The sequence below is a fragment of the Rana temporaria genome, chromosome 1 (assembly GCF_905171775.1).
Source record: "Rana temporaria chromosome 1, aRanTem1.1, whole genome shotgun sequence".
In the NCBI taxonomy this organism is placed as follows: domain Eukaryota; kingdom Metazoa; phylum Chordata; class Amphibia; order Anura; family Ranidae; genus Rana; species Rana temporaria.
In genome coordinates, this window is record NC_053489.1 from 123,688,139 (window position 1) to 123,706,708 (window position 18,570).

General features: G+C 42.5%; 1 protein-coding gene across 1 annotated transcript in view; it reads right to left on the reverse strand.

The window, feature by feature from the left end:
• The window catches only part of MCTP1 (multiple C2 and transmembrane domain containing 1), a 1,082,102-nt gene that overhangs the window by 427,493 nt on the left and 636,039 nt on the right, over positions 1-18,570 (reverse strand). The gene's annotated exons all lie outside the window — the stretch shown is intronic.

The following is an 18,570-nucleotide window of genomic DNA, read 5'->3' on the forward strand; positions in this document are numbered from 1 at the left end:
TTTCTTAGACTACCTGGTCCTCACCAGAGCCCCTAATGGTGGCTGGAATGGCATCACTGGTGAAAGAAATTCGCCCAGAAAGCAATGCACATGCACACAGTAATGCAATATTCTGCACTGTGGTGTGCCAAGTCTGTGCATGATGCAGGTGCATTTTCTAGTCCCTTGTGGTACTTTGTGAAGGTCATCGGCTATGAACAGTGAATTAGTTGTATGGGTTATATTTAGCCAGGTAAAGATAGTGGCAGAGCAAAAAGGATAGTCAAGGAGTATTGCTATAAGGTGTTATGGGGGAGTGGAGTAACCAGAACTAAGTGTCAAAAACAGAGTGCAGAGCAAACATGTAATCAAAAAAGATAGCAGGTATCGGGCATACGTGAAACACAATAAACAGACACAATCATGAGCTAATTCTACAATGGAAAACTTGAAGTGAATGTTGCCATTCAAAAACAATGAAAAAATAGCCTTCTGCAAAAGAGACAATTTAGAGAGATAGGGCCCATGGATGGAATTAAATCACCACACTCAGCAAAAGATTCTTTAAGCCAACATTGAGTCCATGTCTGTCTGGACTGTTAAGTAATAATCATCTACTTTTGCAAGAAACCACATTTTCAAAGAAAAGTTCTATATATATACATATATATATATATATATATATATATATATATATATATATATATATAGATATATCTATAGCTATTGATATAGTAATACAGTCTTGGATAGGCTGATACATAAGGCGCTGAATTGACTGAAGAGAATTAGTAGAGGACACAATGGATGCTGAAAAGGGTGCAGATTACAGCTTAGTAAAATCCACACAATATAAATACATAACCACACAGCTCATTTTGGTTTTCTGTGATAGCAGACAGTTCGGTTACTCCAGGACCAAATAGTCATATACCGTATGAAATCCACCAGTATATTCTGATTTACGTGAGGACTCAACATGCATACAATTGCCTTTAAACAGGAAAGCACACAGCCTGACACAATAGATGTCAGCACAATAAACATTAATATCTGTCACCAATAATTTATTATACAAATTTAGCTACAGTAACTTCTGTTGTAATAAAGTTCTGCAACTTTTTTTCAAAGGCAAGGTGAATGATTTGAAACTGAAGCTTAAAATACATCGTCACCCCTACTTTCCCTCAGGATGCCCTCCTATGTGATATTAAATGAAGTCTTCATGCTGTTCATGTGCCTTCTTCTATGGATTGTTCTCACTGATGCATAGAATGATATAGAAGTGATGACATCAGCACTGCTCTGTGCGTCATTGTACTGTCAGTGCAGTATGTCACTGTGAAACCCTGCCATGAGGTAGGAGGTACATGACACGCTGCCCTCCACAAAGTGAGTTGGATGATGCTAGGAGTGTAGTTTGCAAAGAGGCCCACAAGTGGTATGTGGCGTGCGGCGGGAATGTTTGGATCACAAGAATGTTTAAAGCAAACTATAAATCTTGCTGCTTGGGATAACACTGTAGCCTGCTCGGATTGGCAGAGATTGATACTCCGATCTGAGCAGGCTTAGCAGGCTCGGTAGTCATCAACAGAGTGCATCACCCACCGGGATTGGCTGAGCGGTGCACATACTGAATTACATACAGCTTTACAGAGCACCCAGCAGGATGCGGCCTCTTCATTTTTGGGGGGTCGCACAAGGCGGTCGTCTTATATGGTGAGTAGCGCACAGAACCACCGTTTTAAACTGCATATTAGGGGATCGTCTTATGTGCCCAGCCGCCTTATATGCCGGTAAATACGGTAATCTTTTTAACAGACCTGATTAGAATATGAAAATTATTTGATTATTAACTGACCAGATATGGACACCATTACTATCCCTTATATGTAACCTAAATTACTGTTAAAGTTTAGTTTTCATTGTGGGTTTTTCCTAACAAATGTTTAATTTACAATTTTTTATATTTATTCATACCCAATTATCCAACGGAATAAATGTCTGGTGGTACATATGGGGACATATTTATATAGTAGTAAATGTTTCACCAAACATTTACTGCTGGTGAATCAGTACCTGTCAATTAAAGAGGATGCAAACACTGCCTCTTTTTTTTTGCTGACCTGCAAAGTAAAAGCATAATGTGCTAGTATGCATCACATACTAGCACATTATGTGAAACTTACCTGCAAATGAAGCCCTCGTTGTCACCACTGGAGGCCGCATCCATCTTCGCCCGTCTTCCCTCCAAGTCCATGGACTCCAACTATATAAATGGTCACTCATGCATGCAGTAGTCACCGGTCAGAGCACAGGGCTCTGAAGAAACAGCACGGGTCACCGTTCCTTTAGAGCGCATGCGCCGCGGACATCATTGGCAGCGTATACAGTAACTATCTCCTAAGCGGTGCAAATTTAAGATATATTTACAGTACCTGTAAGTAAGCCTTATTATAGGCTTACCTATAGGTAAAAACAATCCAGGGATGTTTACTTCCTCTTAAAAACACATCCATCTGGAGAATGTACCTGCAGTGAATGTTTGGTGAATGTCAGATTCAATGATTTATAAACATGCCACTAGCATTCGTATCTCTGACGCAGGTCCAAAAAAAGTTGTTGATGAAAGGAAATAATCAATGTATGTATGTCTTCTCAATACTTCTTAGGCCTCATGTACACTGCTGCTGCTAAACGGACATTTAGGAACAGTTGGGCATTTTTTTTAGGAACAGTTGGTATGCATCCTGAGAGAACTCCACGCCAAATTTTAAATAAAAAAACCGACATGGGTCCCCCCCCACAGGAACATACCAGGCCCTTAGGTCTGGTATGGGTTGTAAGGAGACCCCCCTACGCCGAAAAATCGACGTGGGGGGGTCCCCCCACAATCCATACCAGACCCGTATCCAAAGCACGCTACCCGGCCGGCCAGGAAATGAGTGGGGACGAACGAGCGCCCCACCTCCTGAGCCATACCAGGCCGAATGCCCTCAACATGGGGGGGTTGGGTGCTCTGGGGCAGGGGGGCGCACTGCAGGGCCCCCCACCCCAGAGCACCCTGTCCCCATGTTGATAAGGACAGGGCCTCTTCCCGACAACCCTGGCCGTTGGTTGTCGGGGTCTGCGGACGGGGGGCTCATCGGAATCTGGGAGCACCCTCAAATAAGGGGGCACACAGATACCGGCCCCCCACCCTAAGTGAATGAATATGGGGTACATCGTACCCCTACCCATTCACCTGGAGGAAAAGTGTAAAAGTAAATAAACACACAACACAGGGTTTTTAAAATAGTTTATTAGTCTGCTCCGGGGGCCCCCTGTCTTCTTTAGCTCTTTTAGCAGGGGGGGCTTCTTATTCACCGCCGTCTGGTTCTCTTCCGCTCTCCAGGGGGGGTCTTCTCCGCTCTCCGGGGGTCTTCTCCACTCTCCGGGAGTCTTCTTCTATCTTCTCCGCTCTCCGGTTCTTCTCCCGCTCGCTGTCCGGTGCCTTCTCCTTCAGGGCTGGCTGCCGCTATCTTCGTGTGTTAGCTAAGTTACTAGCGGTGGCCAGCCCGGCTCTTCTGTGACGTCATCTTCTCTTCTTCTGCCTTCTTCCGATGTTGACACAACGCCTCTTCTCGCTGCAATGACGGGTGCGCGGTTTGCATCCGAATTATATAGGCCTCTCTTATGATGTCACAGTCCCATCATGCTCCACTACCTACCCACGTGGTACCTACCCACGAAGATAGCGGCAGCCAGCCCTGAAGGAGAAGGCACCGGACAGCAAGCTGGAGAAGAACCGGAGAGCGGAGAAAATAGAAGAAGACCCCCGGAGAGTGGAGAAGACCCCCAGAGAGCGGAGAAGACCCCCCGGAGAGCGGAGAGGACCCCCCCCGGAGAGCGGAAGAGAACCAGACGGCGGTGAAGAAGCCCCCCCTGCTAAAAGAGCTAAAGAAGACAGGGGGGGGCCCCCGGAGCAGACTAATAAATTATTTTAAAAACCCTGTGTTGTGTGTTTATTTACTTTTACACTTTGCCTCCAGGTGAATGGGTAGGGGTACAATGTACCCCATATTCATTCACTTAGGGTGGGGGGCTGGTATCTGGGGGCCCCCTTATTTGAGGGGGCTCACAGATTCCGATGAGCCCCCCGCCCGCAGCCCCCGACAACCAACGGCCAGGGTTGTCAGGAAGAGGCCCTGTCCTTATCAACACCCAACCCCCCCATGTTGAGGGCATGCCGCCTGGTACGGCTCAGGAGGGGGCGCTTGCTCGTCCCCACTCCTTTCCTGGCCGGCCGGGTAGCGTGCTTTGGATACGGGTCTGGTATGGATTGTGGGGGGACCCCCCACGTCGGTTTTTCGGCGTAAGTGGGGTCTCCTTACAACCCATACCAGACCTAAGGGCCTGGTATGCTCCTGGGGGGGAACCCATGTCGGTTTTTTTATTTAAAATTTGGCGTGGAGTTCTCCCTCTCAGGATGTATACCAAACGCTGCAGCTAAAATTGGCGGGAATCCAAGTCGGATCTCCCGTCGCTTCTATGACGTGCTCGCTGGAATGTGCTTTGTCTATTCCAGCGAGATGTCGGCACCCTGTCGCCGGGAATCAGCGCGATGCTGTCGTGCTAGAAACACATTCACGGCAACATGTACTGTATGTAATCTTATCAGTACATGTACACAGGGTCGTTTACAGTTGTTTCTAGGCAGTTTAGTGACTTTTTTTGGAACGCAAAAAGATGGGTTCAGAAGCTGAGTTTAGAGACATTTCAAGCGCCAAACGCTTCTAAACGCAGCTAAATGAGGATAAATGTGGTAACTCGCATTTAGCCACGTTTCGTTTACAGGTATTTTTCATTTTTGTCTATTTAAAAAAAAAACATTAAGCCTCATACACATGTTCGGATTTTCATCGGACAAATCCGTGGATTTTTGTCCAAAGGTCGTTGGCCGTGACCTTGTTCTGCATACAGACAGCAGAACTTTTTCAGCCAACATACAGGAAACTACGTGGTTTTTCAGCTCCTTAGCGACACCCTTTGGGCAACTTCTGCTAATGTTGTCTGATGGTTATCACTTGTTCGGAGCATGCGTGTTTGTACTTTGGATTTTAGTGCGACGGACTTGTGTACACATGATGGGAAAATCTGACAGAACACATTTGTTGTCAGACAATTTGAGAGCATGGCTAACCAACATTTGTTGTCGGAAATTCCGACAACAATTGTTCGATGGAGCATAAAGATTATCCGACAAAACATGTCCATCACACAATTGTTGTCGGAATATCCGATCGTGTGTACAGGCCTTAACCCTTTCTAGGTGGTATAGGAGACAACTTACAGAGGGTATGAAGCCAATAGCACAGAAAAGGGTAAAAGTGAGGAGCAGCGAGGTGAGTCAATGACTCCCTATTTTCCTATGCATGATCCTGTGTCTAATGTTCTCCTTAACCTGCAGGGTGTCTAAAACATTTACAGAATAAAATAAGCAATCACAAAACCAAAAATCTTAAACGTGGGAATGAATGTCCCTCTATTAAAAAATGCATACAAATGCATCAATCTTATCCTTAGCTATCCAATCCCAGCTGCCATTTTTAGTGCAAAAAAAAAAGAAATCATGTAACTTATTGCAACTAAATTTCCTTTTATTCAATTTTTATAAACTAGTCCCACTGAGTGAATTATTCCTCTATAAGTACTCCCATTTTACTCAACAAGAGGAGCTATAAAGGATGCATATTATAAACATTTTTCCTCTCTAATATCTCTATAATGTGAAAGGATGTAGTAATACAATTGCATTTGCTGGAAATAAGTACCAGCACTATTTTGCACCACAGGTGCTACATTGATTCTGTGTGATTTGTTGAAATCAGTTTTATTACAGAATGTCATTTCCTCTAAGTTTCTATAAAATGTGCCTTTTTACTGGATTCCCTTGTACATACATTATTACATAGTAACCATTCAAGCATAGCTCCCAATTTTATCAATCAATGGCAATGTGGGTGTTTAGATGGGAATACGTCTGTAATTTGTTCTTTTGTGCCAAAGTGTCCAGGGCCTTTTGGTTATTCGGAAGCACCCCCGTTCTCTGAAATCTGCTGGAGCTAAAACATCAATTATTAAAAGGGAAGATTGAAGTGCTCTGTCTTTAGTTAAATCTTCTTGGGGTAGTTTGAAATGCTAGGTTTTGACAATAATAGCAACTTCTTTTTCCTCTCTGTGCAGTTTACCATCTGTTTGATTGGTAGAAAAGAAGCTTGCCCTGCTGTGTTTATTGACTCCTCGATGGGTAATTTAAAAATAAAGTGCAGCATTGCTTTGTACATCTGTAGGGGTGCAATGCTGTGGTTCCACCATATTAATGCCAAATCACAGAACTAAATCATGCCCTCATGGCCCTGGAAAACTGCTAGCCTGCTGCACACAATTTGACATTAGCAGCTACACGGCATGAAAGCTGTCGTTACATTCAGGGGCGAGGGATATGAAAGTTATTGAAATCTGCAACTTGGCTCCATTAAGATAATATCTAGCGCACTCCGCAATTGTATTTTGTCAGTTGTTCAATATGTTACTGATGCAATTTGCAGAGCACGTTGGGATGTGCAATCGATTATACATCTCCGTTTGCAGAAGGTTTGAACCCTTTGATTTGTGGTGGAGGGAGAGACGCTGAAATGAAACAGTTTTATAAAATGGTGACAGCGGGAGGGCAACCATGAATAAAGCAAAATCTAATATTAAATTGGAAATCTGTGTAGTTGCTAAGTCTACACTCATTTATTTTTGTTTGCTAAATGTTATTTCCCTCCAAACTCATTAAGCCCACTGTTAACTCACACTTTGCGGCAAGCCTTATGATAAGCTAGTATGCTGTGAGATACTGTATGAGTCTATTTGGTACTAAAAGGGCTATACTTTCTGCTATGCATGAAGATCTGTAAATGTGATTGTGAAACAGGTAACGTGCTTGCAACATATACCTTTCTAAATAGAAATTTCACAGGATGTTTTCATGCGTACACTCCACCTCTTTCTGATAGGAGGACAGTGTAAATTGAAAATTTTTATTTCTATCCCTTAAAGGAATTTTCCACCTAAAGTAATATAATTAAAGAGAAGAGGGTGGCAGCAATTGGAAGTTCTGAAACAAACTCTGGATGATCCATAATTGTTGTATGTCTTTTTAAATAGACATCTTCAAGAAATGACTACTAAAAAAGGGGACACTAAACTTACGTTAAGGGTCTAAGGCCCTCGTGGCCAACTTGTGGCCCTTTGGCATTTAATTTGCAGTCCTCGGTGTCCCTGCAGATAATAGTCTGTGTTTTTCATTACTTAGGGTCCTTTCACACGAGCGGACCGTTCGTCCGTTCATTACAAGTCCGTTAACGGACTTGTAATGAATCCCTATGGGAACGCGTCCGTTAGCGGATGGAGCATCCGCTAGCGTCCGCGTCAGTCGGGATCCGCTTTTCCGAACGGAAGAAACCCTATTTTTCTTCCGTTCGGCGGAACGGACCGCATGCAGACGGACAGACGGTCTGTCTGCATCCGGTCCCCCATAGGGGACAGCGGAGCAGAGACAGGGCGGTCCCTGCACTGTGTGCGGGGACCGCCCTATCCACCGACGGCTCAGCGGGGATCCCCGCTGAGCTTTGGCGGACACACGGAGCGGACCCAGAAACGGTCCGCTCCGTGTGAAAGAGCCCTTACAGTAAATGTTTACTCAGGCCAGTTAAGAGAATTATCCTTTATAGAAAATTCATAAATCACCTCCTATTTCATACTATGCCACTTCTTCTGTGCTGCCCATTCCTTTTGTGTTTTTATGTTTTTTTATATTATGTCTATTTTGGTCCCCTGATGCATATACTCAATCTGTGGCAAATCCTAAAGCATGTTTGCAGTCTCAGACCATCTCTTGTAGCATGCCTGTTGTCTCTGAGCATTACATTCAGTGAATATTATTGTCTGCCTTTTGGTTGATGTCAGGGGCCACGCTCAAGGATGTTGACTGTCAAAGATCTATGGATTGCTCATAAAGGGATTATTGACACGTTCCACAAGCACATTTTTTTAATGAATTCTAAATAACAGTTTCTACTATTATAAAACAATATTATGAAAAAGAATAAAAGCTGATTCGCACTGGGATTTACATGCGGTTCAACGTGGGGCGATTTGAGCCTATTCAATTTGAATGAACTCAAATTGCAGTGCACCACATCAAAAGTACTGCATGCACTACTTTTGGAAACTTACTGCAACTTTATTGCATGCATTGTATTGTACTTCATTACCACGAGATCCAGTGCAGGGAAACACTGCATTTGCAACCTGCATTTGGGGTGTCATTAACTTAACATTGACACTGGCACCTACTGCAGAGTGCAACTGCAGTGTGTTTTAAACTTGGTATGGGAAATGCGCACTGAATGTGGGTTTCCCGCAACACATTCTGGTATGAATCGGCCCTTAGGAGAAAAAAATGTGCAAAATATGTTTGAAACCCCCTAATCAGCAACAATGTATGCACATTTGATCACTTAAATCAGAATTCCAATATTTATTTTTACCATATTTGGGTTATCCCCTGTTTTAAAGAGAAAATGTGTCATGCTCTATTTACCCTGTCAACACTCCAGTGCATTCCCTAGCTTATTTATCTGTCCAGCACTGAAATTTCTCTTTAGAAAAAACAACAGACAGCATCAACATCCATGAACCCAGCCTGTCATGAACACACCCCCTAGAGGTACATCATAGTTATTCAGGACTAACCACACTCATACTCCATTATGTGAGCAACTCCCAGCTCAGTGCCTGCTGCTGAAAAAGAAGAGATGTGACCAATGATGTTACAAGCCCATATAAAAGTCTGCAGTGGAAAAGGCATCTATAAGGTATTTTGGTTAAAATAAATATTCAGGGGCTTCAGAGAGAGAGTTGGCGATCAGTCGAATAGACACAGCTGGAGCTTTGTTTTTTAACGTCTCTGCACTTGGCATGACAAAATTACCTGTGCTTCATTCAACTACCCACAAATCTTCCACATTTCCAGTAACAACTGCACAGTAAAACTGCATGCATCGACATTAACCACTTAAGGACCGCCTAACGCCGATATACATCGGCAGAATGGCACAGCTGGGAACAAGCACGTACAGGTACGTCGCCGGCGCGAGCACAAGACCTGGTCCAAAGCTCCGTGGCCGTGCCCGCGGGAAACTGCGGACCCGATCGACGCTGGTGTACATGGATAAGTCACAGGAGCTGAAGAACGGGGAGAGGTGTATGTACTTGGGGTTCAAGACCAAGTTATGGGCCCCCCATTCAATGACTGACCAAGTAAAAAGACCTATTCACTGTGTATTGAAGAAAAACAAGATATAAATGAGCATTCATAGAGCAAGTGTACAAGTCTACATGACATCATGTAAAAATTTACCCTTAAGTCTAAAAGTGCCCTTGTACAGATGCACAGGCTGCACTAATGCAGTCTGTTATGGTGTTACAGGGTTTAGATTCTGTAGCAGTCCCAATGTATTAAGTCTAGGTTCACTGAACTTCACTTGAAATCGCACAATTTAAAAGCAGCATGTCAGTGCGACTTCAGGTGTGATTTGGCTGACATCTGTGCGACTTCATGCACAGATATCTATGCAAGTTGCACCTGAAATTGCTAAGAGCAGTGCTGGAATTACTTTTTCTGTTCAAATTTTTTATTTAGCAAAAAAAAAAGTTCACAGAGTTCAATAGCAAACATCTTTCAAAATGACATAGTAAAGGGTACATTATGGTACAGTCACAGTAGGAACAAATATACCGTAGAAATAACGTCACAGTGATCAAGTCTGAACAACAAGTTACAAATGAAAAAAAAAAAAAAGAAAAAAAAATGTTCAGATTCATTATAGATTAACAAGTGGATTGATAATACAACACCAGTAAAAATAGAACTGAACGATCAGGGAAGGGGGGAGACCCAACCCAATAACAATGTACCAATTAGGAAAGCACTCTGTAAAACTAAAGGAGACCAACAACAGGCCACCCCCAGGCAAAAGCCTGTGGATCACCTGAGAGAGGTCAAATAGGGTATTTCAAAGGAAACACAAAGCAGAGAAGGTATAGAAAAGAGAACAGAGAAAAAGGAAAGAGAGAAAGAAGAAGAGGATAAGAGCAAGAGAGCTGGAGGACAGAAATGTGAGTGGAGAAAATGTCGGCCGGGCCGCACGGACCCCAGAAAGGCGCAAGACCCAGAAGGGATAAAACAACAGTTACGAAGTCAGCAAGGACCTGTCAAATCCTGGGGGGAGGAAATGCTCTACCCAGGGTGACCATGTTTTGTCATGATGGGCCATTCGGTCTAAAACTGTGGCCTCTATCTTGCTATGGACCATCGCCTGTGTCACCCTATTTTTAACTTCAGCTACATGTAAGATAGGGGTTTTCCAGGCCCTAGCTATGGACTGTTTAGCCGCCGTAGTTAGTTGTAATAGGAGTTTAATCTGGGCCCTCGTATAATCTCTTTGCACATAATTTAAAAGGGCCAGGGATGGGTCTGGGAGAAGATTGTCATTAAGTAGGGTGGAAGCCATTTTAAATATAATTATCCAGAACTGTCTTACAATCGGACAAGACCACCAAATATGTTCATGAGTACCAGTCAGGAATTACTTTTTCAAATCAGTGCAGCACTGCAAAGTCGTCGTCACACCGATTTGAATACTTCCATTGCCAACAATAGGTTGTGACTTGTCGTGCAACTTGACCTGTCAAAGTAACATTTTTAAACTGATGTTATGTTTTTTTTTATATTACCTGTACCATAATTTTCATTGAATATATATTATATACTGAGCTGTCATCACACTTGGTTCACAGAGCATTCGGTACTTTCTAAAATAGCAGCAGCACACTTTCGTACCTTATTTCTCTAGTTGAAGCTCCATACTATGATGGGGGCTGTATTTCCTCCTCTGACTTATTCAGATGAGCGTGTTTTAAAGGCAGGTGATCATTTTACTCAACATAAGTGCTGGAGAACTGAAAAAAGTGCACCATTTGCTTGATGCACATGGTAAATCATATACAGTACTTGTATGCTATATCCTATAATTAACTGTCATAAAAGAGATTCTAAAAAAAATATTTTGCTTTACCTGTAACGTCCCTATCTTGGAGTACAGTACAGGACATGGGACTTGTATTTTGGTTTGCTAACACTTATCAACAGAAAACGCAATCAAGGACATCTTTGGAATCAGGGTACAAATTAAAGGAACATTTCATTTTTTTTCTTTTTCTTTTTTGTGTATCATGTTAGGGACCAAACATGTATATCTTAATTTAATAGTACAGGACACAGGACTTGTATTCTTGGGTTATATGCAACTATATTTAGGTGATTAAACACTGCAAATAACTTGCTAGGACTGCCCCCATAGTGCACTACATAACTCTGTGAGATTCCATTTTTTTTTACAAGCAAAGAGGAGGGAGCAAGACACAGATGGGAGGGACCTGTGTCCTGTACTGTAATCCAAGGTAAGAATTTTACATGCAAGTCAAAGTTCTCATCAACTTCATTGTACAGTACAGGACACAGGATTTGTATTCTTAGGCTGTGGGATGTAAAAACAATAAACTTAGGGATCAGAAACAACATGGCACACAGAACTGCAAACAGGGCCACAAGAAAACAAGAGTTAAAGTGAAAAAAAAAACTCAGATCAAAGCTTGAAGTACCTTGTGGTCTAAGCTCACATTAGTTGAGGCCTGAACATCCACCTGGTAGACCTTTGAAAATGTGTGCACGTAGGACCAGTGGAATTCTTGCAAACATGAGAAGCGTTGAAAAGCTCAAGAATCACCAACAGCTCTGGTGGAATGGACTCTCATAGGGAAAGAAAGAACTTTATCCTTAAATGCTTATGCCCTGGAATTGAGCTGCCTGATTAATGTCGCAATGGTGGAATGAGAAGCAGGATGCTCTCTGAATGAATGAATGACTTGTATAGCGCTACACATGCGAACTGAATCGCCTCTGGGCGCTTTTCCAGCCAGTGTCTGCTTGGCTGGTGCGGTCTAAGTATGTCTATGTACCACATTCTTCTGGGCCAATTTGGTGCAATGAGAATCACTGGAACTCTTTCCTCTTCTATCTTCTCCAGGAATCAAGGGAGGAACTTATTCTGAGGAAAGACATACACCAGCTTAAATTGGGCCCAAGGAATTAACAGAGCATCCACTGCAAAGGTAAGAAGATCCTTGGTTTTGTCTACAGATTAGTTCAGCTGGTTGTTGAACCTGGAGGCCAGGGTGTCTGATTCAACCTCACCTTTGACAGAATTTTTATGAGACTACTCTCACAGGTCTAGGTGTTAGCAGCTTAGGAAGTCTGTCTGCCTATTTGCATTACCACCTGTACCCTGACTGGGTGACCCTGCAGAAGAGGGGTCCAATGTTGCAGAAACAATCTGATGGCACTCAATTCTAAGACAATATTAGGAAGTTTTGACTCCTGTGGTGACCAGGTCCCTTGAACAGTCAAGGAATCTCTGCCCCAGTTTGTAAGGCTGGCATTCATTATCGTCACCTTCCAGAGTTTGTGAAGGAAAGACTTTCCCAATTCTAGGGCAGGACTAGGGATACACTATGTTGGGGAGCGCTTTGGCTGGATGATCCATTGACTGGATTTACTTGTTCCATATCATATGTTCAACGGAATAGGTTTGGAGTGAGACTGGGCAAAGGAAACTTCCTCAAAAGAGGCAATGGTCAAGCTGAGAACCCTAAAGATGGGTGTAGTTGCCAGAAATTCCCCTTGTTTTAGAGAAACAATGACACATCACATTGCTTCCATTTGGAATTTAGCACACAAAGATATCTTTTTAGAGATTCTGTATTGGGCACTGGCAGATGCTTCTATTTAGTGTTGGAACTGTGAATAGGTTTGAATAAGAATCGTTAAACCACTCTTCAGTAGGAACTAGTACAACGATTCATTGTGGCCAAAGTTGGTGCAAGGTGGTAATTAAATTTGCCTCCTTCTTGTCTGAATCTGGCAGATTGAAAGGCGAAACTATATTTTTTACCCCTTTTTAAATTACAGACTGGACCCAGAGGTCTGGGCCTTTTAGATACCGACTGGTGCAAATGCCAATAGCTATCCCCCCAACTCCAAGAGACCTTTATTGTGAGGAGGGCTTCTGGGCAGGTCTGGTTAATCTGGGAGTACAGAGCTTGTACTTAAAAAGATGTTGAGCCTTGGTTTGGAAGTAGACACCTGAGTGAAAAAGTGAAAAAAACTTGCAGACAGCATTCTGTAAACCAGCTTTCAGCAAATACATTTAGCAAGTGGTGTTCCTGGAAAGTCAGGAAAAGTGAGAAATGTGTTGCTTCTGTTTTGCTCCATCTCTGAGAAGAGAAAATGTTCTCCCAAGAGGCTAGCAAAAACTGAAGAATGATGGGATGGGGATGGGTTATACTAGGCTGTCCTCACAGTTGTGTTTACCAGTGCCTAATCTCCTAAAGGTAACAACATAACCCTATATACCTGTATTACTCATTCTGTGTCCCTTACGGTACAACTGAGATACAGTTTAGTCCCACAGTGGTTTTGTTTGCACTGATCCCCAGCACTTCACGTACCTTTCCTTTGCTCCCCTGCCACTCTGTTTAGAACTGGGACCTGAGGTCACCCAAGGAGTATATAACATTGTACAAGCCATTACACCAGAGATTCGTAGCTTGCCCATGGATTTATCATAACTGTTGGCAGCTGAACTGAGTAGTGGGGCGATTAAAAGAAAGGTAAATGTATGTGGCTCTGGAAGCAAGCATTAAACTGAACTTGTTGCTTTGCCCTGTATTGGCAAAACAAAGATGTTTTTAGCACCAATATTTATGAACATTATAATATTAAATGCTACTTTCAAATATGGAATATTTGCCAACTATCCCCTGCTGTGTGTGTGTGAATTTATATCAGGTGAAGAATGTGCAAATTTATTGCCAATACCTTCTAAATTTGTACTGATGGTTTTCAAGAAAACCAGCTAAACGTTTAAAGTAACTAAATATGAATATGTGTGTTTTTAAAAATGTTAATGTTTACCCAAATTTTAGTCTATATATTGAGGTTAGGTGGTAAGCAGAACCGCCCCTCTGCCTTGAACCTTGTTTTTTTTAAGCAATTAATAAAATATGTCTCTTTCCCAACAACAAATTTGTACTTTCTGGGAAATAAAAGGGATATTTAAACAGAACCAGCTGTGAATTGTAATTAAGGTTGTTTTAAACTGATGACTATTACTTGGCGAGCCAGCTATAAATAGAGCCATCTAAAAAAAAAAAAAAAAAATTAAGATTACATTGAATTTGAATAATGAATCAATGTACAAACTGGGGAAATTATACAAACAGCTGTATCAAGCTGAACATATAGGATCAGAAAGTAAAATATAAACAATTAAATAAATTCAGACACAAATACTTTGGAAGTGGAAATAAGATAAAAGCCCAAGGAGGTCCCTTTCACATGGGGCGGTCTATGTTTTGAACAACAGGTGATCTGTCTTCTAATCCCCTGCTGATCAAAGCTCTATGTGTGACTGAGAGTAAACAGACTCTGCCGTCCATTTACACCCGATTGTCCCCCAATCCACTTTTGCAGAGGAGAACGCATCCCCTTCCATTTTTTTTCTCAGAAGACCAGATTCGATTAGAGGTAGGTGGGTGTAAATGGACACAAGTCTGTTTACACTTGCCAGTTCCTGATGTAAAGAAGTTAATGGGTTGTCCGATCGGGTCTGCCTGAAAAACTCACAGGCCAACCTGATCGGACTCTTCATGTGAAAGTCTAACTATTCTTTACAATGCTCCCTCTCCCTTACTCCGACTTTTTCTGTCTAACCTGTCTAAAAAAAGATGCACGCTACCTATTTTTTATCTGCCCTGGTTCAATCACTTCATCCCGTAGCTCCAGCTTTTCTGTGTCAGTGAAAAGCTGCTGCAGAGAAGAGGCGAGAGCACTAACAAGGACTGGGCCATGGGTGTAGAATCAAATGATCAGACTGGTGAGGATAAAAAATAGGTAAGTATGCACAACTTTTTATATGCAGGATAGGTAGGAGGAGGGAGGAGGTCACAATTTGATTCATACATTTCCCAATTCAAAAGAAGCAGTGTAGCAAACAGGCCTCTGACAATTTTCTACATATAGGTCTGTGAGATAAAATGTGGCCAAAAAATGGACCTGAGCTACTGTATGTCTGAATGTGTAAAAGGGGCTGTAGGAGAGTAAAAAAAAAACAATTATAGTGGCAGTAAAACTGTAAAACACCTTTCAGAGAGAGTAATATCCAGTTGACAAGCTGACATGTCCCCACTTCCCAATCAGATGATTAGAGCTGGGTGACTGCTGTTCTTTTTCCTCCACTATATAGTGTCAACAGTTTGCGTAGTGCTTTACAATGTAAACTGTTTTCAAAGTTTTTACTGAAAGTGGAGCACACAAAATTAAAAAAGTGCTATTCATGTATATTTACAAAGAAGTGCAGACACTATATTTGAAAGTGTCAAGCATAATATACGAAAATATCCTTACAGAGGGCACTCACTGCTGTGGGTAAGTATCACTTACATGTGTTGTCCCTCCTCCAGCCTGTGACTGGCTAGTGAAGGGATACATGTTCCTTGTTAGCACAATAACAGCAGCACAACTGGCTACTTGTGCTTCCCTCCTATTCCCAGTCTGAAAGAGTTGTTAGGTTGACATCAAATCAAATTAAGGTTCTTTACAGCTTGCATTAAAAAAAAAAAAAAAGAGATAGGCCTCGTACACACGATCGGATCGCCAGAGGACAACAGTCTGAAGGACTGTCTTCATCAGTCCAAACCAATCGTGTGTAGGCCCCATAGGTTATTTAACCTTCGGTCAAAAAAATGAGAACTTGCTTTAAAATTTAACCGATGGACGCCTAACCGATAGGTCAAAACCAATCGTTAGTATGCACAAGCATCGATTAAAAACCCACGCATGCTCAGAATCAAGTCATGTAAACTGGAAGCATTGAGCGTAGTTTTTTTCAGCATGTCGTTGTGTTTTACGTCACCACGTTCTGACACGATCGGTTTTTAACCACTTAAGACCCGGACCTTTAGGCAGCTAAAGGACCCGGCCAGGTTTTGCGATTCAGCACTGGGACGCTTTGACAGAAAATCGCGTGGTCGTGCGACGTGGCTCCCAAACAAAATTGGCGTCCTTTTTTTCCCACAAATAGAGCTTTCTTTTGATGGTATTTGATCACCTCTACGGTTTTAATTTTTTGCACTATAAACAAAAATAGAGCGACAATTTTGAAAAAAATTCAATATTTTTTACTTTTTTCTATAATAAATATCCCCCAAAAATATATAAAACATTATTTTTTCTCCTCGGTTTAGGCCGATACGTATTCTTCTACCTATTTTTGGTAAAAAAAATCTCAATAAGCGTTTATCGATTGGTTTGCGCAAAATGAATAGCGTTTACAAAAACGGGGATAGTTTTATTGCATTTGTATTGATTATTTTTTTTTACCACTAATGGCGGCGATCAGCGATTTCTTTCATGACTGCGACATTATGGCAGACACTTTGGACAATTTTGACACATTTTTGGGACCATTGTCATTTTCACAGCAAAAAATGCATTCAAAATGCATTGTTTACTGTGAAAATGACAGTTGCAGTTTGGGAGTTAACCACAAGGGGGCGCTGATGGGGTTATGCATGACCTCATATGTGTTTCTAACTGTAGGGGGGTGTGGCTGTAGGTATGATGTCATCGATTGTGGTTCCCTATAAAAGGGAACACACGATCGATGTCAGCGCCACAGTGAAGAACGGGGAAGCTGTGTTTACACACAGCTCTCTCCGTTCTTTAGCTCCGGGGACCGATCGCGGGACTCCAGCGGTGATTTGGTCGGCGAGTCCCGTGGCCATGGTCACGGAGCTTCGGACCGGGTCGCGTGCACACGCCTGCGGCGCGACCCCATGGCTGGGCTTAAAGAGCCACATACATGCACGTGGATGTGCCCAGCCGCGCCATTCTGCCGACGAATATCGGTGTGAATGGGGCCTTAAGTGGTTAAACTGATGGTTAAACTGATGGTGTGTGCACGACGGACCATCAGTCAGCTTCATCGGTGTATCTTTAAAGCCTCGTACACACGATCAGTCCATCTGATGAGAACGGTCTGCAGGACCGTTGTCATCGGATGGACTGATCGTGTGTACGAGGCTTTAAAGATTACATTACATTTTAAGATGTGTTAATAAATACAGTGCTGCATTAATTTGTGTCTTTTATATCTACCCGAAGTTCAACATTAACTATCCAGTGGTGTTTTATAAATTTGTCCTCAAAGGCCCACCGCTAGAGAAGACAGGGTTTTCTCACAATCTGATAAATGATCCTCTGATCATCCTAACCTCTGCACAAATCTGGTCATTTGGTTTGTAGCAGCCACTGCAAATCCCAGACCAGTCAAATATCTTTATTTATAAAGATGGAAGTTGCAGCCCAAAATATAACACAATGGCAAAAATGCTAAACATTATGGGCCAGATTCACGTAGAGTGGCGCAAATTTAGTTTGTCCTAACGCATGTCAGTTAAGTTAAGGCGGCTGAATTTTGTGACGTAAGTGCCGTATCCACAGAGCATTTGCGCCCAAATGTGCGCCAGCGTAACGTAAATACTGAGGCATAAGGCGGGGTTATTGCAAGTGGGAAGGAAGTGGGCGTGCTCCATTGAAATGAGCCGTGACCCCATGCAAATAAGGTGCGCGCACGAATCTGCACCTTACTGGGCATGCTCAGAACTCGGGCTGGCGCAATCAGTGATATAGGAAAAAGGCCAAGCAGACTTAGTGAGATATGCCCTGTGTATAAATAGCCCCACACAAACGCACTTCCATTGCAAAAGTACATCCCTGTGTTCCCTTTCCTAAAGCAAGTTGCTTTTGCTCTGTTGTCTGTTGGTGTTTGTTGGTAAGTGTAGTATTGTTAGATTAAAGATTTATAGAAGTAGGAGGTTGTAGTAGCTGTGTGTTTTTTCTGAGTGTTTTTTCTGTTTGTTTTTTCTGTGTTTGTTTTTGAATTTGTATTAGCTGTCTGCTTGTGTTGTTTGATTTTGGTGTCTTGTGTTTGCGGTTTGATTTTTGTGTGTGTTTGTTCTGTGTCTTTTTGTGTGTGTTTGGTCTGTGTCTTTTTGTGTGTGTTTGGTCTGTGTCTTTTTGTGTGTGTTTGTTCTGTGTGTATTTGTGTTTGTTTGTTCTGTTAGATTTTTGTGTGTGTTTGGTGCTGAGTGTTGGGTGAGATGGCATCAAAGAGACGAAAGTTGAATTTTTCGGTGCGAGAAAAGCAAATACTTGCCAGGGCCATCACCCGATTTGGGCGATTTTTACATGGCCCTGAGAGCCGGGACACCCCCCCGGCCAGGAAGAGGGCGATCATCCAGGAGATAACTGATCAGATGAATGCGGGGGGGGGGGAGACGAGGACCACCAGTGGGATAGCTAAGAAGATCAATGATCTG